Source organism: Lithobates pipiens, unplaced genomic scaffold (genome assembly GCF_037356315.1).
Source record: "Lithobates pipiens isolate NorthernLeopardFrog02 unplaced genomic scaffold, aLitPip1_a1.2 Scaffold_18, whole genome shotgun sequence".
Taxonomy (NCBI): Eukaryota; Metazoa; Chordata; class Amphibia; order Anura; family Ranidae; genus Lithobates; species Lithobates pipiens.
Genome location: NW_027507758.1, coordinates 319,272,735 through 319,300,205, shown reverse-complemented (window position 1 = coordinate 319,300,205; position 27,471 = coordinate 319,272,735). Strand labels below are relative to the sequence as shown.

General features: G+C 41.1%; 1 protein-coding gene across 7 annotated transcripts in view; it reads left to right on the top strand.

Annotated features, from left to right (window-relative positions):
* Positions 1 to 27,471, top strand: part of ANKRD6 (ankyrin repeat domain 6) — a 322,801-nt gene that overhangs the window by 109,011 nt on the left and 186,319 nt on the right. For 6 of the 7 annotated variants that reach the window (XM_077487250.1, XM_077487252.1, XM_077487251.1 and 3 more), the window contains exon 2: positions 13,938 to 13,980. The exons of the other annotated variant lie outside the window; for it this stretch is intronic. The gene's annotated coding sequence lies outside the window, so the exon portion shown is untranslated. The remainder of the gene's footprint in view (positions 1 to 13,937; positions 13,981 to 27,471) is intronic. 7 annotated transcript variants of the gene reach the window in all.

Here is a 27,471-nt window from a genome sequence, read left to right as displayed (position 1 = left end):
TTTAGCAGGTGCATAGAACAATAGTGTTAAAATTACAGTAGAACAATTATTATGCAAGATTGTTTGGCAAGACTGTCGGCCTTTCATAAAAAGACAAAAATGAACAGCTAACGATCATTCCAGTAGTAGCTAAATAATAATGGCATATCTATCCAAGGAGGTCGACTGGTTATAACTGGTTAACTATTAAGGTGGGGGGCGATAATCCTGAGTTGGTTTATAGGTGTTATGAGGTTTCTTAGGTTTGTTCTCTGCATACTGTAGCATTTGAAACCTTTACAATACAGTTCTCTGTCCAGAGCACTAAAGTTCAGGAGGATTCCTACAAGCATAGTTATCTGAGAGGTAGAGATAATGACAATAAGTATAGTAAAGAAAGTTAAAAAGGGAAAGGAAGGAAAAGAGGGAAAATGGGGGGAAAAATTAGGAAAGGGACTCTTCACAATTGAGATATCTAAAGGAGGGTACTGGGTTGGCTTGTCATGGGTTGCTCATAAGGTGATGATTAGTTTGTGTGTCTGGCTTGGAATTTGGTTCCACTTCTGGTCGGATCGCCAAGGTGATCCATCGGAAGTCCCCCCCCCCGCAACCTTTTGAGACATGTCATAGGTCCCAGAGGAACGTGGGATCATTCACAAAGCGCAGTGTGGCTTGTGCATGTGCAGAGGGCAGCAAGAATCATAGCAAGCTGCCCATAGTAAACATGTCAGCACTGTAGACCTGAAGACCGTCGAAGAACCTGTTCAGGTGAGCATGGCTCTGGACTTCTGGACAGGTGAGCGTCCTTTTATTAAAAGTCAACAGCTACAGTATTTGTAGCTAGAGGTCGACCGATATGGGTTTTTCTCTGGCCGATGCCGATATTTAGAAATCATGGCGGCCGAAAGCCGATATATGATGCCGATTTTTTTGGCCCAATATGTTAGGCCGATTTTTTTTATTTTTTATTTTTTTTCCTTTTTTATTATTTTTTTTTTAATCCCCCTTGATCTAACACACCTTTCCCACTGGGGCATTTTTCAGGCGCTTTTGGGCTAAAAATGGCTCCCCTGCAGTCTGTGTGAAAGACAGAGTGCTTTCACACTGAGGCGATGCTCTGGCAGGATCTTAAAAAAAAAAGTCCTGCAAGCAGCACGTTTGGAGTGGTGTATACCGCTCCTCCACCACTCCTGCCCATTGATATGAATGGGCACCACTGCCGAAGCGCATGCAATGCGATTTGGCAGCAGTGCTTCATGGGCGCATTTAACCTCTTCCTTGGCGGCTAGCTGGGTTATATGTGCCCCACTAGCAGCCAAATAGCACCGCTAAAATTATGGTAAAGAGCTGCTTAAACTTGCGTTTTACCATCAACGTCTGCCCGCTCCAGTGTGAAAGCAGTCTTCATAAGTGATACAGAAAATTTCTTACATTTAAACATTTATTAAACAAAACAAACCTCCAATCAGTTTACTTGTATGTATGATTTAGATTAAAAAAAAATAAAAAAACCTATATATTAAATAAAAACAGGTAGTCAAAACTTTTGGACGAAAAAAAAAATGGGCTAACTTTACTGTTTTTATTTTATTTTTATTTTTTAAATAGTGTATTTTTTTCCCAAAAAAATGCATTTGAAAGACCTCTGTGCAAATGCCGTGTGACATAAAATATTGCAACAACCGCTATTTTATTCCCTAGGATCTCTGCTAAAAAAATATATATAATTTTTGGGGGGTCTAAGTGATTTTCTGGCAGAAAATACAGGATTTTTACTTGTAAGCAACAAGTGTCAGAAAAGATTTAGTCTTTAAATGGTTAAACTGAGAACTTCTACACACAGAAATGACTTCATTCATTCAAGTGTAAACATTGTATCTTTCTGTTCTTTTCTTGGCAGCCTGCCCAGAGAGGAGGAAGACGTTTCTATGGCAACTTACACTGACTTCTATTACAGAAGTCATTTCAAAGTCCCGCTGTAGTTCTAAATCGGCTTTTTATCAGCACAATCGGCCGATGCCGATTATTTAAAAAACGGCAAATATCGGCCGGCCGATATATCGGTCGACCTCTATTTGTAGCTGCTGACTTCTAATTTTTTTTTAACATGTCAGTGGCAAGGGTTCTGGTTTAGTTTGATGAAGTGTAATGAATCCAAGATGTGTTGCGTTTCCCTCTATTCATGTGTGGTAACCAGGACCGGAAGGCAAATAGATGTCCCACATTAAACATACTTTCCTCACATCTCCATGGAATCATACACCAGTTGTTGAACTATAAATTTGAATACCAACCTAACAGGGGCAGTCCTTTTGTATTTCTCTATCTCCAGAATGAAGACACCCTACCCACTTTAGTAAATACTGTATTTATTGGTGTATAACACGTGACAACGTTTAACACGCACCCTAATTTAGGGGGAAGTTTCAGGAACAAAATTTTTTTTTAAATAAACCATTTTGAAGCCAAATTATGGTCAGTGAGAATCAATGCAGCCTAATCTGTGCCCATCAGCAGCTTCAGTGCAGCCTGTTCTGTGCCCATCTGCAGCCTGTTCTGTCCCCATCTGCAGCTTGTTCTGTGCCCATCTGCAGCCTGTTCTGTGCCCATCTCCCCCATTAATGCAGCTCACCATCTCATATGAAATCACGAACTGTCATCTGTTTCCTCGGCTCTCAGTCAGCAGTGACACCCACAGTCCTGCCTCCGCCATCAGCATTGGACCAGCTCCTGTGACACAACACCGGTCCAATGCCGGTGGCAGAGGCGGGACTGTGTGTGTGACGTGCGAGCTGAGTTAGAGACGAGTGAGAGTCGAGCAGAGAGCCAAGTAGAGAGGAGATGACAGTTCAGTGATTTCCGGGCGGCACTCGTCCCCCTCCTTCCCCTCCAAGGTACGCTGTCGGCGATTTTCCCCCTATTTTCAGGTGAAAAAAGTGCATGTTATATGCCGATAAATATGGTAATATAAAAAATTGGATGCTGTGACTCTAAATGGGGTCTTCTGCATGTTGACATTTTTAACAGGCTTCTGGGCATGCCTGTACACTGCTCTGGGTGTATAAAGAAATTCCTCTTCATGGGTGTACAGACCTATGGGCTAGTGTGAATGAAGCCTTTATTACATAGAATCTGCTGGGATTTGTATCTGTCAGCGCTTCTCTGTGATGGGGCACTAAAAATAATTATTTAATCTAGCTACCAAACAGTGGATTTTTAGTGCCAGGGACCCAGCTCCACTACTACTTATACACACTCCCTCTAATAAATTTAATAGATTAAAATTTTTTTGTATCTGAGCCCTTACCTAAATTTATAGTCACATGATGTGCCAGGTTCAGAGATTTCTGTATCTGGACTGTAAAGTGGAAGGGTCATTCTTTGACACCCATGTCTGGTGACAGGGATATTCCCTTTGGCCTGTCCATGAGTGGTGGCCCTGGAGGTTCTAAAATCTCTAGTGGTAGAGCCAGAGGATGCTTCAAGGGGCACAAATAAGGCTGTCTCAGGGCATCGCTGGTATTTCACTTCTGGAAGAGGCACTGTGAAGGGTCATGTGACAGGAATATATGTTGAGTAAAAATATAATTTTTTTTGGGATGTCGATGAGCAAGAAAAATGCCAGCCTGGAAATGGGTTTTAATGTTAACATCTGTGCAGACAGATTCAGCAGAAACATGTTTCTCATAAATGAATTGCTCATCCAACTCCTTCATTTTCAACCCTAATTGTTGCTGCCTCTCGGAATTCTGTAAGTCTCATATGACCTATATTCAAACGCCTTTGATTTAAGACAAGCAGCAACAGTTGAATCAATGTTCTGTGCACCATACGGGTTACAATCCTTTTCTCATGATCCTACCGCCCGGAGGTAAGTTTGACAGCTGGCAGTTCAGAACACGTGTGTGCTGTGTTCCTCTGAGCATAGATGGAGAACTGTATGGTGAAGGAGGAAAACTGCTTTCAGTATCACTTTGGGGAAATAAAACAGAAATTGAACCAGGTTTTCATACTTCTGAGTGCAATTGGCTAGAATCAAGCAAGTATCCTTGTAATATCTATGGCCAGCTTGTGACTTGTATAGTATACACAGAAAAATCCCATCTGTATAATTGTGCTGATTGTCACAGCAAGGACCAGATGTACAGCTAAACCGTGTACTGATATAAAACTTGATGTTGTTATTGTGCAGTTATATAGTCATTAAAAAAAATGCCAGCTTCTGTGATTCTCTGCAAAGCAAAACTTTGACCGGAAGGAAGTGAAGTAGTTTTAGCAGGAAACATCCAGACACGCATGCTCATGTGCTTGGGGGGAACACTATAACAGGAGAACAGTGATCACCTTCATTTATTTTCTGCTCTTTCAAGTCGTTATAAAGCCTAAACTTTTTTTACCTTAACCTCCCTGGCGGTATGATTATTTCAGATTGTTGATGCTGAAAGCAGTACATTGTTTTGCATAGAAATTTGGCGTTTTATATTGTAGGCCTGTAATTCTTATGCCACGTACACACAATCGTATTTTCTGACGGGAAATGTTGAATGTGAGCTTGTTGGTGGAAAGTCCGACCGTTTGTATGCTCCATCGGACAATTGTTGTCGGACTTTCCGCCAAAAAATGTTGGCTAGCATGTTCTCAAATTTTCCAAACAATGTGTGTTGTCGGACTTTCCGATCGTGTGTACACAAGTCCGTCGGACAAAAGTCCAAAGTACAAACACGCATGCTCGGAATCAAGGACGAGCAGGAAGCGCTCAGTCTGGTCAAACTAGCATTCGTAATGAAGATATCACATGACTATTGAACTTCCTTTTTATCGACTCACCGTACATCTTGTACTTCACTATGGGGGTTATTTATCAAAAGGCATATCCACTTTGCACTACAAGTACACTTGAAAGTGCACTTGGAAGTGCAGTCGCTCTAAATATAAGGGGTAGATCTGAAATGAGTGGAAGCTCTGCTGATTTTATCATCCAATCATGTGAAAGCTAAAATTCTGTTTTTTATTTTCCTTGCATGTCCCCCTGGGATCTGCAGCGACTTTGCTTCCAAGTGCACTTTCAGTGCAAATTGTATTTTCCTTTAGTAAATAACCCCCAATGTGTATGCAAGACAAGTTGGAGCCAACACTCTTCGAGCAAAATTCTACTGTTTTGTTGTCAGAAAGTCAGATCATGTGTACAGGGCATTAGGAATAACTCACTTAAATCTGTCCAAACAAGAGTCTAGTAGACATCCCGGGTATGATAAAGTTTGAAACATGAAATCATAATTTATAATAAAAAACTATAAATAATTATAAAAAATAATAATAATATTTATTCAATAATGTAATCAAATCAAAAATACTGAAATTGTCTTAGTTGCAGAATTATAGCTGTCATTACTTTCAGTGTTGGATGACGAATTTCCCCACGAATCGCTATCGCTCAATTCTGCAAGTGATTCCAATTTACTATCGCTTTTTTCTAGCTGTCTAAAACTGCTTTGACGTGAAGGCACACTTTTTGGTTGCTATGGAAAATCTCAAGGTTCCAGGCAGAAAGAACAGTATGTATAATATAAAACTGCATGTGACAAAAGGGATGTAAAATTATTTGATACAGTAATGTATGTATGTATGTAGGGAGGTTAAAGTGATTTTAAACGATCACCCTGTAAAACAGCCCATTTAAACCTGGTTCACACCAGTGCAATTTGTCATGTGACTTCACAGTTCAAGTTGCACCCAATTGCTGGCAATGGAACCGATCAAATCATTGCGACTCTGAAAAAGGTTCCTGCACTACTTTTTGGCAATTTCATTGCAAACTTGCATTGACTTCTGTTAAATTAAGTCACAACCTGCAATAAAATGGCACATTAAAATCTCACAGATTGGGCATCTTTGAAATCGCGTTGAAGTAGCACGATTTCAAAGCCACACTGGTGTGAACCAGGGCTTTACTTTAAAATAGAAATGAAAGGAAAACATTTGTTTTGAAATATAAAAACATTTTAAATACCTTCTTTTCCTTTTTTTTTTTATATTTGATCACATTCCCTCTGTTCTCAGCTACATAGAGAGCTGGGGGAAGAGAAGCAGCAGTGCACTGATTGTCCCAGTGTAAGGCTGTGCAGGGTTGGTGGCTGGAGGGGGTATCAGGACAAATCTGATCAATGAAGGAGAGCACGCTGATTTCCCAGCATAGCTAGAGAACTAACCACGCTGGGTTCTTCTGTTTAGTGTTGTCAGTTTTTAATAGGAAAGCAGAGGAACTGACAGGAACACCAGAGATTTCACACAAAGGAAGCAATACAAAGAGAACAGGATACTTTTTCATAAGTGCACGGTACAGCAGGCACACATCAAGAATATAAAATTTTGGGTTTACATACTCCTTACTGCATTCCTTAAGGTAAAAATGTTTAGATATGAGTATTCCCCACCCCCCCCCCCCCCTTACCAAAGCCTTTATTCGATCCAGCACTGTTCATGTCTTCAGCTCTTCTCTCCCCTCACTTCCAGGTCTCACTGGCTTTGGCCAGGCAACATGAGCTATTGACTAGCAGTGAACCTGAAAAAAGGAGGTTCAGAGCAAGCGAATATAAGCCTGTTTGTTATTTTTTTTTAAGACAAGTCATTTGTAATTAATTTCAATATCCAAATAAATATATAAATTAGAAATAGATGCATAACCAAAATAAAAGGGGTACCAATATGTGCAAACACAGACAAATACAAAGTATACACAAAGTATACAAAGCCTGTGCTGAATAAAACATGCAAACTCATGAAAGATTGAAAGATTTTATGTCGCGAGAATCGTGATCTTTTTATTCTAAGCAAAAAAAAAAATCATAATTCTTATTTTTGCCAGAATCGTGCAGCTCTAAACACAAGCTAAATTAAAATTTTTGTATGCTGATGAATATTTATTTTGTTTCCTTTTGCTGTCCCTTGAACACCACTGTTTGAGTTTGCATGTTTTATTCAGCACAGGCGTTGTATACATATTTGTTTGTGTTTGCACATATTGGTACCCCTTTTACTTTGACTGCGCATCTATTTCTAATTTATACATATTTCCAAGCTGAATATTCCAGTTTTTCTTTAGATTGCAGCACCCTCATATATATATCACTTAGTATTCACTATATATATTTTTATATATTTTTTTATTTTTACGAATATTCACTGGGGGTAGCGCGGATTATCCACATTAAATATCCAGATAAAGGCTGAGGGGAGGAGACTGAGCAGACTATATTGCTTGTCTGCTGTAGAGAATTGTGAGCCGCCAAACTAGCTATGCTGTCTGTTAGGGCCCATCCACATAATTGCTTTGTGGAAGGTTACATGCATTGGTGTGATGCAGTGCCATTCATTCTGTATGGCATCCCAACACACTTTGCCAATGGTGGTTCAGTGCATTTCCAGAAGTGCTACATGCACCTTTTTAGTGCATTTTTCTGAGGAAGGTGTCCCACAAGGGTCTCTTTGAGGCTAGAAAGCTCAGGAACAGTTGAACAATATTACAAAATCAATGAAAGGTAAAACAGCTACCTAAATGTATTTCAAGTGTGTATAGCTCAGGGGTCCTGAATTAAAATTTACAGAGGTCCTGTCAGCAAAATGTCTTTCTGGCTGAGGTCTGAATCTAGTTAGTGCTATAACATAATGGTCCCTCCTGTACATCATTCTCTTCAGCGTGCCTTTCACATCATAGTCAGCTTCACATCACAGCCCTCCTTTACGTGTCCCTTTACATCGCAGTGCCCCTTTACACATCACAGTGCCCCTTTACAACTTATCACTGTGCCTCTTTATAGCACATCGCAGTGCCCCTTTATACGTAATAGTGACCCTTTACAGTACTCCCATAACACACCACAGTGCCCCTTTACACATTACAATACACCAATAACACATTACAGTGTCCCTTAATAACACAGAGCCCCTTCACAACACAGTGCCTCTTAATAATACAGTGCCTCTTCACAACATAGTGCCCCTTCACAACACAGTGCCCCTTAACAGTGCTACTTCACAAGACAGTGCCCCTTAACAGTGCCTTGTCAGAACACAGTGCCCCATCACAACATGGTGGACCTTAAGCTTCTTCACAACACAGTGCCCCTTAACAGTGCCTCTTCACAACATAGTGCCCCTTAACAGTGCCTTTTAACAACACAGTGTGCCTTAACAGTGCCTCTTCACAACACAGTGCCCCTTAACAGTGCCTCTTCCTAACACAGTGTCCCTTAACAGTGCCTCTTCACAACACAGTGCCCCTTAACAGTGCCTCTTCCTAACACAGTGTCCCTTAACAGTGCCTCTTCACAACACAGTGCCCCTTAACAGTGCCTCTCCCTTAACAGTGCCTCTTCACAACACAGTGCCCCTTAACACAGTGTCCCTGCTCTGTGCAAAACTATTGCACAGAGCAGGTAAGCATAACATGTTAGTTATTTAAAAGAAAAGAAACATTTCCTTTAACATTGGGCTGCTGCACATGTGTGTGGCTGCTGCTGCGTTAGGTAACTACTATTAGTTACGTTTTTTACATTTTAGAATGTACCTCAAAGTTGTACATCGTTTTAAAGGGTTTCTCGACTGAAAAAAGGCGCACTACAGCTTGGTCATGATGAGTGAGAGGACCCCATCCCCCACACACCATTACATACCCCCTCCATCTCCCCCTGGGGACAGGGACCCCTTCTCACCTGGGGGCAGTAACTTCATATGCCCTGGAGAACAGGGACCCCATCCTGCCTAGGGACAGTCCCCCAATGGGGCACCTAAAAATGAAAAAAATAATAATTAAAAAAAAATACTGATACCAGTGGTGGAACTACAGGGCTCACAAAGGTCATACCTGTGACCACGCCCTGGAGTTCCACCACCAGACTCGGAGGGAAGGGCCCTGGCTGGGGTTCAGGGGGGCCCTTCATGGTTTCTTGCATCGGGGCCCTGAAGGTTCTAGTTACGCCACTGATTGCAAGTAAATTTTTAAAATCATTCAAGTAAAAATTCCGCAAGTAAGCATAAAATACTTAATTTTTCTGTACTTTCATTTGCAATTCCTTAAAGCGGTGACAGGGTGTGTTAAAGGTTGGCAGTTGATAAAAGGCTGCTATTATCACAATGTATACGTTTTATACTTTGTCTTTCAGTGAGAAGAACAAATATAGTAATGGTAAAAGAAAATATCTGCCTCTAGTAGCAAATATACAAGACAAATCAAGTTTTCTTTTTCAGAAGCCTGTTCTCAAAAAGCTCTCACCACAGCTCCCAAGATCGGTCTCCTAAACTCTTGGATTACTCCCCCACAACCTCCCCGCGTGTCCAAATTTACGTGTATCCTCTCTCTCATTCGGACAGGACTCCAGCAACCTCAGGCTGTTTTCCTAATAGACATCATATCATCTATCTCTGTCTTGGGCCTCCTAAACCCTAATGCTCCTTTTGTTGTCCTGCCAATCTCACATCCTTGACATTTTTATTGCCAGTGCCAACCCACTTTCTCTTAATTGCTGATTGGCTGCCATGCAAAGCTGCACCAGATTTTACACTCTCCAGTTTTAGTAAATTAACTCCCTATTACTATTTCAAAGGTTTTACGTAATTGTCCACATCAAGATGATCACCGTTTTACAACATCACTTTCTCAAAGGCTGGCCTGAAGAACGAAGGGCTTTCTTTTTCCTTACCTTGTCTTCATAAAAGAGCCATGCCATGATTCCTAGGGGTAGCAGAGCCAACAATGCAACTCACCCCCATGCTGGTGAAATTTATAGACCAACTACGCAGTGGCTTCTTATTCTTTAGGTCATCAGAAAGACCAAATACATGACCTCTTATCAGGTCTCCTATCCTCCATGGACACGCATACAGCTGCTTCTGTTCCTCCTCTGACTCTCAAAACACATTTAATTGTGTTCTATTATACCACTACATACTTATTCTTAAACTGAAAGAGTCCCCACCATTGATTCATTATGGAAAGCTACATCAATCACTATCAATTACCTTCACAAACCGTAATTGGATGGTGCAAATTTCTGCTGAACACTTTGACAAGAAGCAGCACTTGGTATGCCCTCAAAGAAAATCTGTAGGACATGTGAGCTATAATAGGACATGTCCAACATGTCAGAATGGGTGGTATTTACCCAAAGTAGAGATCTGCACCTACTATACTATTCTTCTGACAAAATTGGAAAAATATGTATTTTTTTTATGAGTCTTACAAGCCTAGAAAGACCATAGAATTTTCTGTGTAACAAGATTTTTAGAAAAGTATGCAGACATTAAAGGCCCTTGAGAACCCATACACACACAGCCCTACTAAAACACAAAAAGAGACAGAATCAGGTATTTATAGAGGTAGTGATAGAAAAAGGAACAGAAACTTAACGTGATATAAAAGTCTAATTTTGTATCATTTAAACATAACAAACATGTTATACTTACCTTCTCTGTGCGGTGGTTTTGCACAGAGCAGCCCAGATCCTCCTCTTCTTGGGTCCCTCGACCACACTCCTGATCCCTCCCTCCTGCTTGCTGTGGGGGCATCCGAACCGAGTCGTTGCTCTGTGTGTCCATTCAGACATGGAGCTACGGCTCGGCCCCACCCCCTCTCTCTCCTCATTAGTTCACTGACTTTGATTGACAGCCGTGAGAGCCGATGTCTAAGCCAGTGAGGAGGATGAGCAGAGAGCAGCCAAGACTCTCGTGCAACATCACTGAATCGTGATGGGCTCAGGTAAGTAATAGGGGGGCTGTGGGGGGCTGCTACACAACAAATATGTTTTATATTAAGGCATAGAATGCATTAAGATTTAAAAAAAAATTGACTTTAGAACCACTTTAAATGTGTGAACTGAACGTCACATCAATTTCATGACCAAATTTGAAAAAAAAAAAAAACTTCACCCAGGCCCTGGAAGTGCAAAAGTAAATTGTCAGTCATTTGGTAGAGGTTGGGATTAGACATGTGTCCATCAATAGACCCAAAGGTTAGGTTCCTTCAAGGTTTTGTAAATTTGGATAACCCAATTGTCTCTGATTTACTTGTGGCCTGTTTCCCCTAAACAGCAATTAATAAAACAGTCATTTTCTTGAAGTTCATAAAAGACACAGGCCCACACCTCTGTGGTTGTGATTTTCACCTAATACTGCTTTTCATAATACTGAAGTATCATGTGAGTGGGAAGGGTCCTATGTGGCTGGCTAACAGCATGTTGTTTGCAAGTGTCTAGTTCCTACTAAAGTTGTTTCAGATTTACTTCTGGTCCTGTGCTCCTTCATAAACCCCAAGAAAGTTCCTGTTATATGTTGTATTATTGCATTTTTTTAATTTTCTGTTTACATTAACCAATATTAACCAAATGCTTACAAGGTGCAATAAACCACAGCAACCAATCAGAAATCATTTCTTGACTTACTATTATAGGTAATTTATTATTATTATTTTTTTATTTTTTTTACCAGTGAGCTTTTAATCCATTTATGTAATTATAAAAACCATGTTACTTCATCACTAAAGTATGTTGACAAATTATTTGACTACCCACTGAATCCTAAAAGACTGGTGTGGGCTCTGGAATTCCTGTTTGGCACTGAAAAGTCAGATAGCTGCCAAAATACTGTAGTACAAATGCCGAGATTTGGCTGGATACAGCTTCATCTGCTGTAGCTTCCTTTGCATAGAGTAGACAAATTAGGAAAAAAATAAATACTTTGTAAATTATGAGGTCCACAATATACTCACCATTAAGATTCCACCATGAATTTAATCATAGACATAAAGTTGTACGTTAGGTAGAAGCCCAACTGCTGAATTTCTTCTTTTTGACCCCCAAATACACAAGTTTCAGCAGTAGTTTAGGAAGAATTTTCATAAACAAAATCTTAGGTATGGGATTGCAAGTTTATCATGGGCCTCCATTTACCATGTGAAGCATTCAATCATCCTTTGATTCAAAATTGTGAACATGCTGAATTGAGTTTTACCCATTCTCTGAAAGGTTTGATTTAATTGAGTGATCATATCCATAGAACAAAAATGTTCATTACTGCTAGAATTGTTTCAGATAGTTTTCATTGAAGAAGATTGATCTTCAAGTATGAAAAGTATGAAAGCTAGGTCATAAATATACTAAATAAATATACTAACCAGCTAGCTGTCAACTTTATGGTCAAAATAGAAATCATTCAGTTGATGCCTATGGCAGCACTTCTGCTCTTCTTTGACTGATCTTCAATAATGGTTATGGGTCAGAGAAGACCCATAAGGGGTCTGTTTGATATTGTGATAACTAAAATGGCAATAAATTAGTACTTTTATGTATACCTAATTTAGTCTTCTGGGTCCAAGCAGGAAGTAAGCCGTCTCAACTTAGTCTAAAGCCCCATACACACTATCAGTTTTTCTGCTGAGTTTTTCCTTCAGATTTACCAAAACCATGTAATATGAGGTCAGACCTTAGGAGTTTCAATTTGTATGCAATCAGACAGGCCCTTGCACTACATGGTTTTGGTAATCCTGAAGGAAAAACTCAGCAGAAAAACTGATAGTGTGTATGGGACATGTGAACTCATCAGTGCCTAGTAAATGTCTTACTAGAAATCCGATTCTCCTGAGACCATGTAGATGCCAAGATGTTTTAATATGTGGATTGTGCTTGTAGAGCAATAGTGAACACTGGAACTGGTCATGCGAAGAGATGGTACCATGTTTAAAGTTTTTGTGTTTTACTTTTCCTGGAGTTTTAATAATGTCTTCTAGGCTTTGTCAGATATGTTTAGGTAGAAGGATCTGTGTGTTTTTGGGTAGAGCACTTCTCAACACTCTCTCTCTGAGTAGCTGAGCAAGGGTAACAGTTGAAAATGCAACCTACCTATTATCTATTCTACACTATACTAGACCCACAAAGGTGGCTGAACTTTTTAACCCATACTTTCATGTATAACTCAAATAACAGTCTATTTGATATTCCTAAAAGGAATCTAATGTCCCTGCTTCACATTTCTTTTGATAGCTACAGTTAAGCCACACTTTTAATTCTCAGTTGGTTTCCAGCCAATCACACTTGAGTGTGTTTTCTTTAAAATCTTGCCTCAGGTCTGACAAACTAGCTTTAACAATTTCAGAGCTATATAATAAGTTAATACACAAATCAAACATCAGGGACTGTCTATGTCTTGAACTAAATCTAAACTCTGACACAATCAGAATTAGGTAGGCATCAGTTAGGTAGGCATCAGGTGGAGTAAAAATAGTCAGTAATAATATTAGAAGTATCATTAGGCCATCTATTAGAGATACTTTAAGAAGCAGAATTCTATTGCTCCACAGTTCTAAATCACAAGACTAAAACCCAATGTTTAACTGATTTCAACGATCTCTACAATCTAAAGTTGGATACACACTTTGAAAAAATAGGGTAAAAAATTGCCCAGTTTTGCTTGACCTTTCACAGCAAGTCGAAACCATGGATGATATTAATTGTATAAAAATGTTCAAATTACAAAAAAATTTTTTTGTATGTTGTAGTGTAGATTGTTTTTTATTGTTTCTGTTCATGTGTGGTCTTTTGTATCTGATTTTACTTGTTAAAAACAGTACACATTAAATGAAAGTTGTTAATACGTTTTGTTTTGGTCCGAGAAAAAAATTGGAGTTTGTCCCTTTGGAAGTATTTGTATGGAAAGTCTAATTCGGCTGTTGAAAGTTGTGTACAAACTATACGAAAATCAAACAATTGTGCCTCGTACAGAGTTTTCCTTCTGATTTTTCTCATAGTGTTTGCCCCCCTTTAGCACTAGTATCAGCTGCCACGTAATAATTTTAACAGAAGGTTCTGCTGACATCAGTAACCTAGAGCATAGTTGTTCGAACAAGAGTGCTTTAGGATATGTTTTTTTTGGGGGGCTTTTAATAATGTCTCTTCTTTTGTCATTTACAGTGTTTCGTGCTGTTCAACCAGGATCTTCCTCTTCTGCAGATAGGTACGTTTGTATTGATTTGATCACCCCTATTCTCTAAGCTCTGTAATTGTTTAAAGTCAAAGTAGGCTGTAATGTCCATTTAAAGTAAGGTAACTTTTAATTTGTGTTCTAAAGTTAAATTCCAGGCAATACATTACTATAAACAAATCACTGAATCACCATTGCTATTCAGCAAATACTGCAACTAGGCTAAAGTCAGAATGTCCAAAGTTTGCCTTAAAAACAATATTTTTTGTTTAATTTACTATAACCAAATTGCAAAGAGCACCTCATAGAGTCACTGGAAGTTTAAGCCTATGTTGTCTGTCTCCATCTCTCTCTGGTCCCTCTCTGGGTGTGAGGGACAGCAAGGAGCCTGCAGTGTATGTGTTTAAGAATAGTTATCCTTCATTACAAACAGGGTTTTTCAGATCACCACATTACTAACAAAAAGGAATAGAGTGGACTGGTACCCTACAGTAATACTCCTACACAGTATGTCTGGACTTTGTCTTCAATTTTCCTCCCTCACTCCTCCCTCATAGGACCCCTCTCCTGTAAATTTTGAGGCGGATCCAGTCCATGTGTTCATTTTTTTTACCTTGAAATTTCTTGTTAGCTGTGATTAAAAGATTTTCTGCATTCCACCCATGTTGGTGGCTAGTCTGCGCTGTGCTCTTGCAGTCATCTTTACAGGACGCCCACTCCTAGGGAGAGTAACAGCAGTGCTGAACTTTCTCCATTTATAAATTATTTGTCTTGCTGTGGACTGATGAACAGCAAGGCTTTTGGAGATATTTTTATAACCCTTTCCAGCTTTATGCAAGTCAACAATTCTTAATCGTAATACTTCTTGTGAAAAGCATACCCAGAACTGGTGTGTGTTTTTTATAGGGCAGGGCAGCTGTAACCAACACCTCCAATCTCATCTCATTGATTGGACTCCAGTTGGCTGACACCTCACTCCAATTAGCTCTTGCAGATCTCATTAGTCGAGGGGTTCCCATACTTTTTCCACCTGCACTGTCAATAAAAACATGGTAACATTTAATTCTTTGTGTGTTATTAGTTTAAGCAGTGATTGTCTATTGTTGTGACTTATATGAAGATCAGATCACATTTTAAGACCAATTTGTGCAGAAATCCATATCATTCCAAACGGGTTTGCATACTTTTTTTTGCAACTGTATTTCATTTCTTGTATGCTATCATGGTCAGGAAAAAAGAAAATTGTTATCAAACATTTACCATAATTTTTCTTTGCTATATTAACTCCATGAAAACATAGGATCCCTCCCAGTTGTTGAGTAGGTTAGTTATGGAACATGTGGACTGTACCAGCCCTAGAATTTATGGGACAGGGGTTCTTAGGGGGAGGTGCGATGCGGAGTCTACTCAAATGTATGTTTCCATGGAGTTAATCAGGAAATGAAAATTATAGTAGGTATTCGATCACAATTTTCTGATAAATGTTTGATGGACTAAATATGAGTTAATAAAGTAGGCTGAACGTGTATGATGCTTATACATGTGTGTCCGATGTTTATGGTTCTACATATGTTTGATGTTTAGTCTGTTGAGGTGACACAACATATGAATATTGGGTCTTAGTGCTATTGAGCATATGTAATCACTTAATTGCTTATTGATGCCTTTAGAAAACTGGTGTACAGCATTTCCCCAAACTTAAATAGCTATGTACTTATGTAGAAGCAAAACACTGTTGTAATTCCTGTAACAGAATCTGTCATGTCATTTTCAAAGCTGGTTTATTTTTTACAAATCAAACAATGTTCATCAATCAAAGCTGCATGGGGCTGCATTTGTTGAAACATGTTTCATTATGCGGGAGTTAAAGGACATGCTTTCTGTAAATAATAGTCATTGTATATGTCTACAGGGCTGGCGCAGGTGCACCTATAACAGACAGGCTTCTTGTTCCTAATTAATAGGTACTGGAGTTAGGTTCTTATTCCAGCTTCTTATTTGCTTCTCTTCTTCTAACATATTAAGGGAAAATAATTCTGGGCCGCAACTTTTTGTAAATCCAATTAGATGATCCTCATAACAATATCTTTAGCCTGGCTACTCAATATTTTGAGCATCAAGCAAAGTGAGCACAAATGAGAATTTCAGCATTTTTGTATTCAATCATTTTTATATATGCAGATGTGACCATCTTGAATATGTAGCCGGGGAGTCATTTGTGGAAATCCCATCAATTTATCTCTAGAGGGAAGTCCCCATGGTCTTTTTTTCAGCCTGAGAGGTTTGGATGCCATGAATACTATCAAAATGTACTCCTGCATGCAAATGACTGGGAATAGACAATATTTTGGATACCAATTATCTTTGCAATACGGCACTGCGGTACTTTAACTGACAATTGCTTGGGTATGCGACACTGTGTCCAAATAAAATTGATGTGCTTTTTTTCCACAACAAGAGCTTTTGTTTTGGTGGTATTTTATCACCGCTGCGGTTTTTATTTTTTGCGCTATAAACAAAAAAAGGCTTACAATTTTGAAAAAATAAACAATATTTTTTACTTTATGCTTTAAAACATATCCAAATAAAAAATGTAGAAAATCTAATTTCTTCATCAATTTAGGGCAATATGTGTTCTGCTACATATTTTTGGTAAAAAAAAAAAAAAATCCCAATGAGCGTATATTGATTGGTTTGCGCAAAAGTTATAGCGTCTACAAACTATGGGACATATTTATGGAATTTTTATTTATTTTATTCTTTTACCAGTAATGCTGGCAATAAGCGACTTACAGTGGTGTGAAAAAGTGTTTGCCCCCTTCCTCATTTCCTGTTCCTTTGCATGTTTGTCACACTTAAGTGTTTCGGAACATCAAACCAATTTAAACAATAGTCAAGGACAACACAAGTAAACACAAAATGCAATTTGTAAATGAAGGTGTTTATTATTAAAGGTGAAAAAAAATCCAAACCATCATGGCCCTGTGTGAAAAAGTGATTGCCCCCTTGTTAAAACATACTATAAGGCTGGGTTCACACCGCTGCGGGGGGAGAACCGGATGTGATTCGCACAGCAAATCACATCCGATCTCCGTAGCGCTGCGAGTTCAGCCATACAGATAGTATGGCTGAACTCGCAGCAGTCCCGCAGCAAACTCGCACAGGACCCTTTTTTGGGTCCGCAACGGAATCGGATCGCATGGGGGTTCACACCATGCGATCCGATTCCTGTGCGAGTCGGCAGATCGCACTGCGATATGCCGACGGATCTGGGGGTGTCATTAACATAACATTGACACCCCCAGCCGTCCGCATAGGGCAGTGTGAACTGCCTGCGGGAGGTGAGCGATGCGGGAAAACGCCGCGGATTCGCGGCGTTCCCGCATCGCAATAGTGTGAACCTAGCCTAACTGTGGTTGTCCACACCTGAGTTCAATTTCTCCCGCTAATTGGCTCCCTCTGTGTATAATCACAGTTGGAGCTGCAAGTGGTTATTGCAGGCAAAGCATTTTTTGTCTGTTTGATTTGGCAGCTTAGGGTTTTTAAGGCTTAAACCAAATAGGGAAATTTGCATGTGGGCCCATCTTGCTAGCTCTAATCTGGCCAAACTATAAAGTTGGTGATACACACATCAAATTTCATCTGACTCATGCTAAATTGGCCAAAATTTGCTTCATTTGTCAAAGGTGTTATGTTTGGGTTTGGGTATGCTGATAGCCGGTGGTGCATCTAATCAGATGAAGGCACTGTTAAGGTATTGTGGCAGCTGGTCACTGATACAATAGTCCACAGAGCAAGATTTGTCCATTGCCACTGTTACTGTGGATGAATGAATCTGTTAGATTTCTTTTGTTCAGCCCAGGCAGAATGAAAGGAATCTAAATGTGTATGGCAAGCTTCACAAGTGTTTTTATTTAAAATACTTCCATCTGTAGTTTCTTATACATTGTAATATATTTGTACTTAAATAATCATTAAAGTGTTAGTAAACCCACAACAGTAAAATCAGTCTGTATATGCAGCATACTTGTTATACTCACTGTGGAACTTAAGGGGTTAATCCTCTGCATTGTGTAAAAAAGCTGTTTATCCTGTATGCATAGATCCTTGCCTCCTGTATTGTCTATCTGGGGAAAGCCAGCTAACACAGGCAGGATAGTCAACCTGCACATGCTCAGTTGTGTCTTTTATGCTGGAAAGAACAATTACTTGTTGATCAGAGTTAGCCAGGTCACATGATATTGACATCACACATGTGGGTGTGTATACAGCCTGCAGGGGAAATCTCCTCCTACCTGAACTCTCAGCAATGAAGTAACTGTGCAATTTATATATGTATATAGTTGCAATATTTTAATGTAAAAAGAAGATTTATAAGCTGTGGGCACTGTGGGGAGGCAGATGAACTATTTTCATATTACTCGGTTTAGTAACACTTTAAACCATGTAGTAGGTATTTCCTCTTATAATTCTGCAGTCAGTACCAATTTTGTAGTGATTATGTGGGTATGGTTCTGACCCTCAGTGTCCAGAATTTTTATAGTAAATGTCCAAAAAAAAAACATAAAATTGACTGTATATCCAAAAAAAAACATAAAATCTACTGTATATCTGAATGCAGTCATCGTGCGCATTACACTTGTTTGGACTTATTTAAAAACCCTGTGCAAAAAGCAATTAAGAAGTACAAGGAGTAGTAATGCCTAACAATCCGTAAGCTTTTACTAATTGCAGAATGTAAGCTGTTTTTTTCATTGGTATAGTTACATACTCCATTGTCCATTGAAGAAGTCCAGGTGTGTGTATGTGTTCTTTAGTGGTTACTGTTGCATAAATCTGCATAAAGTTACCATCATCAAGGCAGATTTGAATTTGCATAGTAAATTATGTAAACTAATTCTGGTGACTTTTAAGGGATTTCCTCTCACTTCCTGTTTTGGTTTATACTGTATTGTGTGGTCACTCTGCTCAAATGTAGCACCTTTCATTAAAGAGGACGTAAACCCTGGCGAGGAGGGTCTGAAGAGCAGGGGGGTATATGTGTGGGAGTCATCTGCGTCTGCTGACAGACATCTCCCAAGGTGGCACACATAACTATATAAGTGTCTCCCCATCACTATGCATGTCCACATAATGTGAAATTCATTTATAACCATTTCATTTAACCCTTTGCTGGCCCAAATCACCTGTACAATGAAAAGTGTAAACTCACCACGTAAACTAAACACTCTATATACAAAATAACAGTCCTTGATAAACACAGCAGAGCATGGTGTTCATGGCGATTTGCATGGTAGCACAATTGTTTTTTTAGAGAACAATTTATGATTATTGAGGATTGTTATTTTGTATCTACTCACAGTTAAGCTCCACACACGCTATTAGATTTTCTGCAGATTTTTGTCCTCAGATTTACCAAAACCATATAATATGAGGTCAAACCTTAAGAATTTCAATTTGTATACAATCAGGCAGGCCCTTGCACTACATGGTTTTGGTAAATCTGAAGAATAAAATCTTCAGAAAATCGAATAGTGTGTATGGGGCCTAAGGCTTGGTTCACACATACAGGTGCGAACAAACGCAGACGTGTTTTTCACGCTTCACATGTAGGGCAGCCCATTCATTTCAATGGCTTTTCCTACACACAAGTAACATAGAAAAGAAGTGAATCTTTTCCAAAAGCATGCCATGCTGAACTATAGGGTGCTGCGGCGCCATGTAGTTTGTTCCACGATTTTGCAGATGCGTGGGGGTGCTGTTGACAATTAAGGGTGCTGCTACGCTTCTGCTAAAGGGCAGCGCGTTTCTGTGCATGTTGGGAAAGCATGCAATTTTTGCGCAATTTCACCACACACATAGGTGTGAACATAACCTTTGTATATAGTTTATTTATTATTTATATTAATTTTTGATTGAGTGTCCAGCATCACAGGGTTTAATGGAATGGTCATAAATTGACTTCACATTATCTTGACATACACAGAGTGTTTGGGGGTTGTTTATATAATAAAATGTGGACTCAGAGTTAGAGGCTTCATCCCTCCCAAGTCTCTACAAAGTCTCTGGGCTCCAGAACCCAATCCTGCAGTTACCAGTCCTGGAGAAAACCACAAAATCATTTTTCTTCACTCAGAACAGACATCCTGGAGCCCCCCAACCTGCATAATGAGAACCCTGGGTGACATCTAACCCTTCTGACACTGTGACAAGGCACAGCACTGTCTATATGTCAAAACAATAACATTTCTGGATATAATAGCCCGCAATTTCTACAGTATTTCTAGTTTCCCTTTTTGTAAGGCTCTTCCTAACCTACTATGTACTCTATGTACTTCTAATGAATGATTAAAGTTAAAGGTTATTTTTTAACACTGTCTTTCCTCCACAAAAAGAAAACATTTGTCAAAGCATGCTGTGTTGACTTCTTGCCAAGGAAAAGGGAAATTGGTGAACCTCCAAGATATATCACTCACACAACACCTCTTGTAGAAAAAAAATGAAAGGAATACTCTGTCAGTACAGGTTTTCTCACAACTTCTGCTTACTGCTGGGTTTTACATGAAAAAAAAAAAAAACAGGATATATGCATATATACAGTACCTAGCATATTTGGCACCCCGGTCAAATTTTTACCCCCTCCCATTCACCTCTAGACTTCAAAATAGTTTTGAGTAATCACCACAAAATGAAATGGACAATAGAAATGGACAGATTAAAAAAACATAGCCAGTGAATATTTTCTTGCATATACGTATAATAATGTTGCTAATACCTGTAAAGCGGAGTTCCACCAATTTTTTTTATTTTATTTTTTTAAGTCAGCAGCTACAAATACTGCAGCTGCTGACTTTTAAAATATGGACACTTACCTGTCCACGGCACCCGCGATGTCCTCACCCGAAGATGACCTGTCCCTTGGCGCCGGCATCTTCGGTAAGGGAATCAGGCAGTGAAGCCTTGCGACTTCACAGCCTGGTTCCCTACTGCGCATGCCCGAGTCACGATGTGCATCCTCACTGGTCCCTGCTGTCTTCTGGGACAGAGGAGGGGCCAGACATGGCGTAGAGCCTGCTGTGATCTATGCCCGGAAGTAGGAGAAAATACCCAGATTAGACAGGTATCTGCTCCCCCCTGAAAGGTGCCAAATGTGACACCGGAGGGGGGGAGGAATCCGAAAAGCGGATTTTTGGGTGGAACTCCACTTTAAGCTTACCTGAGTCCGATCTCAATCCCGCAAATAGGCAGCAGTCAGTTGTTATAATATGCAGGCAGCAATTGGGCAATTGTTACAATACACTAAGAGGAAATGGCCAATTGTGACAATAAGCAAGCAACAACCAGAAACATGTCCACAGAGACAGAATCAATACTACACTGATACAATGAGAGGTATGTCTGCAGAGACAAACTAGTACTGTGCTGACCCATAAACATGTTTGCAGATACACAATCGGTACCATCAGGGCTTCTTTTTTTTTTTTGCGGGAACGCATTTTTTTTGTGTGGGAGTCTATTGTTGCTGGGTAGGTCTGTTGTTGCTGGTGGGGGTCAATTGTTGCTGGGAGGGATGTACTGTTGAGGGAGAAGTCTATTGTTGCTGGCTCCTGGAGGGTCTATTGATGCTCTCTGCTGGGGGTCTGTTGTTGCTGGAGGGGTCTACTGTTGCTTGGATGAGGTCTATTGTTGCTTACTGCAGATCTATTTTACTGTCTTTCTTGTTATCATTAACAAACAAATTACTTAACAGCACAAAATGGAACTTGGTTCCATATTCTCTTAGGCCCCTTTCACACTGGGGTGCTTTGCAGGCGCTAGAGCGCTAAAAATAGCGCCTGCAAAGTGCCCTGAAACAGCCGCTGCTGTGTCTCCAGTGTGAAAGCCCCGAGGGCTTTCACACTGGAGTGGTGCGCTTGTAGGACGTTAAAATAAAACTCCTGCAAGCAGCATCTTTGGAGCGGTGAAGGAGGGGTGTATACACCGCTCCTGCCCATTGAAATCAATGGGGCAGCACGGCTATACCGCCGGACAAAGCGCGGCTGCAACTGCGCTTTGCAGGTGGTTTTAACCCTTTTTCGGCCACTAACAGGGGCCTTAATGGGGCGGTACTGGGAGTCGGATAGGGGGTGGAACCAAGGTTGGTAGAGGGCAGAGACGATCTCTGAGAAAAAAAGCCCTGAGTACCACACAGACAGTCAAAACATGTCTGCAGACACAGTCAGTAAGTCACAGTCACTTCCAGGCAATGCATATGTTTTTTATTGTATATTTCAATTTATTATTATTGTTATTATTTAAGGTACTGATATAGCGCTGTCAATTTCCGCAGAGCTTTGCATATACATTGTGCATTCACATCAGTCCCTACCCTCAAGGAGCTTACAATCTAAGGTCCCTAACTCACATTCATATACTAGGACCAATTAAGACAGCAGCCAATTACCCTACCAGCATGTCTTTGGAGTGTGGGAGGAAACCAGTGTACCCGGAGGAAACCCATGCCGTGCAAACCCCAGGCAGGTAGTGTCGTGGTTGCGATTCGAACCAGCGACTCTTTTTACTGCCAGGCAAGAGTTACTTATATTTACATTACATATACACATACAAGTACAGAACCAGTTTAATAGCCATTATTTTTACTACAGACCTCAAATGACCTGAAGTAAGTAGGTAGTGGCTGAGGAACTGGAGTAATCAGGCAGCTAGCTTTTACTGATAATCTGCCATTGGCTGCCTATACAGTAGACACAGTTGGCTTCCTGATTGCCCCATGCCTCCACGACTCACCATGTTGTGTTCTGCATGCTGAGGTTGAGAAAAGCTTACGGGAAAGACCTAGGCTGGGCAGCAAGGATCATTAATGGCCATTCCTTGCTAATAATGCTTTTAAAGGCAAGATCAAGGCAGTACAGGAATTAGGCTCTAAGAGCCTATAAGCAAAGGATTTAATGGGTTGGATGGCAGCACCCTTTAAATGGTGGTACCTGATGCAGAGCCCTTGATCCTCTATTATAACATTTTATAACTAGAGGTTTTGCATGACTTGATATGGCAATTACTATCATTGTGGTGGCATATATACATATAGTAACCCAGTGTGCCTGACCTGACCCCTGGCCTAATTCACACAGGTGTGCTTACAGTGATTGTAAAGTCTGTTTTTTTTCTCTTAAAATAACAACCATGTTATACTTACCTGCTCTGTGCAGTGGATTTGCACAGAGCAGCCCCGATCCTCCTCTTCTCAGGCCCCTCTTTGGCTCTCCAGCTTGCTGTGGGGGCACCCAAGCTGAGTCACAGCTCCCTGTGTCCATTTGTTTCTGCCCTGCCCCCTCTCTCTTCTGATTGGCTAACTGACAGCAGTGGGAGCCAGTGGCACCACTGCTGTGTCTCAGCCAATCGAAAGGAGAGTCCCAGGCGGCCGAGGAACTCATGGACATTGCTGGAGAGAGATGGGGCTCAGGTAAGTATTAGGGGGTGCTGGGGGGGACAGCTGCTGCACACAGAAGGTTTTTTATCTTAACGCATAAAACCTTGTCCCCTTCAACATGCCCCCCTGCCCCAAAGCGTCCCCCCTATGTTGAGGGCTTGTGGCCTGGTATGATTGGGAGGGGGCAGTCGCTCATCCCCTCCTTTTCCTGGCCTACCAGGCTTCATGCTCGAATAAGGGTCTGGTATGGATTTTAGGGGGACCCCACGCCAGTTTTTTTTTTTTTAATTTAGGTGTGGGGGTTCTCCTCAAAATACATACTAGACCTAAGGGTCTGGTATGGATGTAAGGGGGACCCCACGCCATTTCTCTTTTTTCATTTTGGCGTTCACGCAGATTTTTTTTTTCAGATTGAATTTGTGTTAAAAATTGATCCGATGTGCAATTAAAATGCGTTCCCATAGAAGGCAGTAGCCAGGAATTCACATCTGAATCGCACTGCAGTGCTCAAAAAACGCAGAGGACTCTTTAAATTCGTTGTGAATTTGCACTGCCGCTGTAGCGCACACATGTGAACCATAGAAAGCCAGTTTAATTTGCCTGTCCTGCCAATCAGATGCGGTTCAAATCGCATTTAATTCACATATGTGAACAGAACCTTAGTTCCAGTAGAAGATAAGCGCAGATGGAAAAAGTCACTTGAGTTTTCTGTCTCGTCACTTGCTTTAGCACTCTATACTTTGGAGTAGGCTCAAGTTCACTGCTACCTTGGATGAGGTGAAGATTGCAGGTTCAAAAGCCTTTAAAACTGTAATGCGCTGCATTCCATTTAAACTATAACCTGCGGGCTTAGAAGGGCCAGTAAGGGGGCTTTTGGATAAGCCAGACCTCATACTATTAAAGGGGTGGAGGGACACAGAGCTTTCACAAGGAACCCATTATAGTCTCATATAATACTGGATGCAAACTCCTACAAAGACTTAAATGCAGCTACCACAGGTTAAGCGACGTCTCTACCTGTATCGCAGTGTATTGTTGTGTTTGATAATACAACCACTTATGCCCCGTACACACGAGCGGACTTTTCGACATCCAAACTCCGACGGACTGAGTCCGGCGGACTATCCGATCGTGTGTGGGCTGCAACGGACTTTAGCGAAGCTAAAGTCTGACGGACTTTAGAAATGAAGCATGCTTTAAATTTTCCCGACGGAACTCCGCCGGACCCGGTCCCCTTTGAAAAATCCGCTCGTGTGTGTGCTACTCCGACGGACTAAAACCGACGCTAGGGCAGCTATTGGCTACTGTCTATGAACTTCCTACGTCGAATCCAGTCGTACGTCATCACGTTCGACTCCGTCGGAGTTTGGTGTGATGGTGTGTGGTCAAGTCCGTTCGGTCGAAAAGTCCGCCAGAACTCCGTCGGAACTCCAGCGGAACTCCGGCGGAACTCCTTTGGAGGTCTGTCAGACTTAATTCCTCTCGTGTGTACGGGGCATTAGACCCAATTGCGGCCCACAAAGTATACCCCAGTGGAATCTTTAGGCTAATAGGTTACTTGATCAGGATGAAAGTCAGTTTGAAAACAAATATGAAGAGAATAAGGAACAACAGGGCCTGCTCCGACATTGACTTCACAACGAGTTTCATGCGTGAGGAGTGCTTTCATCAGGGGTGGCTGACTCCACCTCATTACATTGTAGGTAGGAGGAAAAGCACAATGCCTTTAATTAACAAAAACTATTGCCATGATAAAGGACAAAATATGTTGTTTGCGAACATGTGACAAGTGACTAGGATATCTTGTGATATCTATGTGAAATTCTAATATATTTTCTACCCACTGTGAAATAGTGGGTCATTTTATGTAGGGCTACTGTTTTCCCACTCAGCAGGTGGGCTCTGAGGAGTAGCTCAACTTTGTAGGGCAACGCCAATTCCAATCTTATTAGCAGATTGGCAAACAATAGAACATTTGTTATGTTTGGTCTTATTGTTATTTTAGGGTCATTTTACACTATGAATTACTAAGGGGTCCTTATTAGGCAAGGGAACAATCACACATTTATTGTAGAATCGGTTTATTATGTAGGTTGGTATAAAAAAACATGTTTATAAAGTGTTCCGTAAATATGCCATAACTTGAATAATTTCAATTTTTCAGCAGCATATGCATACCCTTGTGTAGGAAAGTGTTTCTTTTTTTGAGGAAAAATAAATGTAGAAATCTAGAGCAAAGCTTTTAGTGATGGTTTGTGTTCTAGCAAGGTCATAATATAGATTAAATTATATCAATGTACATACAGTAAGGGACTTCTGACTCTGGGGAGTCACTGGAAGTACATCATACGCTATGGGGGTTATTTACTAAAGGAAAATCCACTTTGCACTGCAAGTGCACTTGGAAGTAAAGTCGATGTAGATCTGAGGGGGACATGCAAGGAAAATAAAAAAACAGCATTTTAGCTTGCACATGATTGGATGATAAAATCAGCAGAGCTTCCCCTCATTTCACATCTTCCCCTTAGATTAAGAGTAGTGATGGACGAACTTCCGACGGGACGTTTCGCGAACGCGAAATGCGAACGGACCCAAACGTTCGCGAAACCGACCGTTCGCCGCGGGCCCCATTGACTTCAATGGGAGGCGAACTTTGCAAACCTTCATGTCGAATTTGCGGCCACGTGGTAATTATTAGGGGGTAAAACGTAGTCCCACCATCTGGACAATGACATAATACATGTATGAGGTGAATTTGGGATCGATAACTACAAGCATTTTTATTTTATTTGGGAAATTGTTCTAACAATTCAGGACTATGGAGTTAATGAAGGCAATGGAGGAGAGGGAAGGTCAGGGACCAGGGTAGGCAAAGAAGAGGGTGCAGGAGATGATCACCAGCAGCGTGACATACCGGAATGACACATGCACCGTGATAGAGGCATCTGACAGCAGCACCGTAATACAGAGCACTGACAGCAGCACCGTGACATACAGCGCTGACAGCAGCACCGTGACATACAGCGCTGACAGCAGCACCGTGACATACAGCGCTGACAGCAGCACCGTGACATACAGCGCTGACAGCAGCACCGTGACATACAGCGCTGACAGCAGCACCGTGACATACAGCGCTGACAGCAGCACCGTGACATACAGCGCTGACAGCAGCACCGTGACATACAGCGCTGACAGCAGCACCGTGACATACAGCGCTGACAGCAGCACCGTGACATACAGCGCTGACAGCAGCACCGTGACATACAGCACTGACAGCAGCACCGTAAGCAGCCCCAGGAGGAAGTCAGCACAGCACAGGGATGGTGTGATCCCCTCATAATAAGAACCCCCAGGAGGAAGTCAGCACAGCACAGGGATAGTGTGATCCCTTCATAATAAGAACCCCCAGGAGGAAGTCAGCACAGCACAGGGATATCATAAGCAGCCCCAGTAGAAATATGACACCGCTCAACCTCTTCAAAGAGGAGGGTAGGGGCATATAGTACGGTGTGCTTTTTTGGGTCAAGGAAGTGAGCCAAATGAATTAAGAAGGTCTGTGTGCTTGATTAAAAAAATAGTTTATAGACATATACATGGTCTACTGGTCACATGTGTTGAATTCCTCCGAGATCCATGCCTCATTCATTTTTAGAAATGTGAGGTAGTTAACACTGTGGTGAGCTAGGCGAGTACGCTTATCGGTCACAATCCCCCCTGCTGCGCTGAACGTCCTTTCGGACAGGACACTGGATGAGGGGCAAGCCAACAGTTCGATTGCAAATTGGGCAAGCTCTGGCCAGAGGTCAAGCCTGCCCACCCAGTAGTCTAGGGGTTCATCACTCCTCAGAGCGTCCACATCGGCCGTTAACCCAATGTAGTCGGACACCTGACGGTCTAGGCGTTCCCTGATGCTGGATCCGGATGACACCTGTCGATGGGTCGGCTGAAAGAATGACCTCATATCCGAAGTCACCAACACATCTTCAAACCGGCCTCTTCTTGCAGGCGCTGTTGGATTGGTACCCGCAAATCCTTCTCTGGGAGTGGGAATTGCTCCTCTGCCAGCGCACGCAAAAGCAGAATGCAGCATTTCT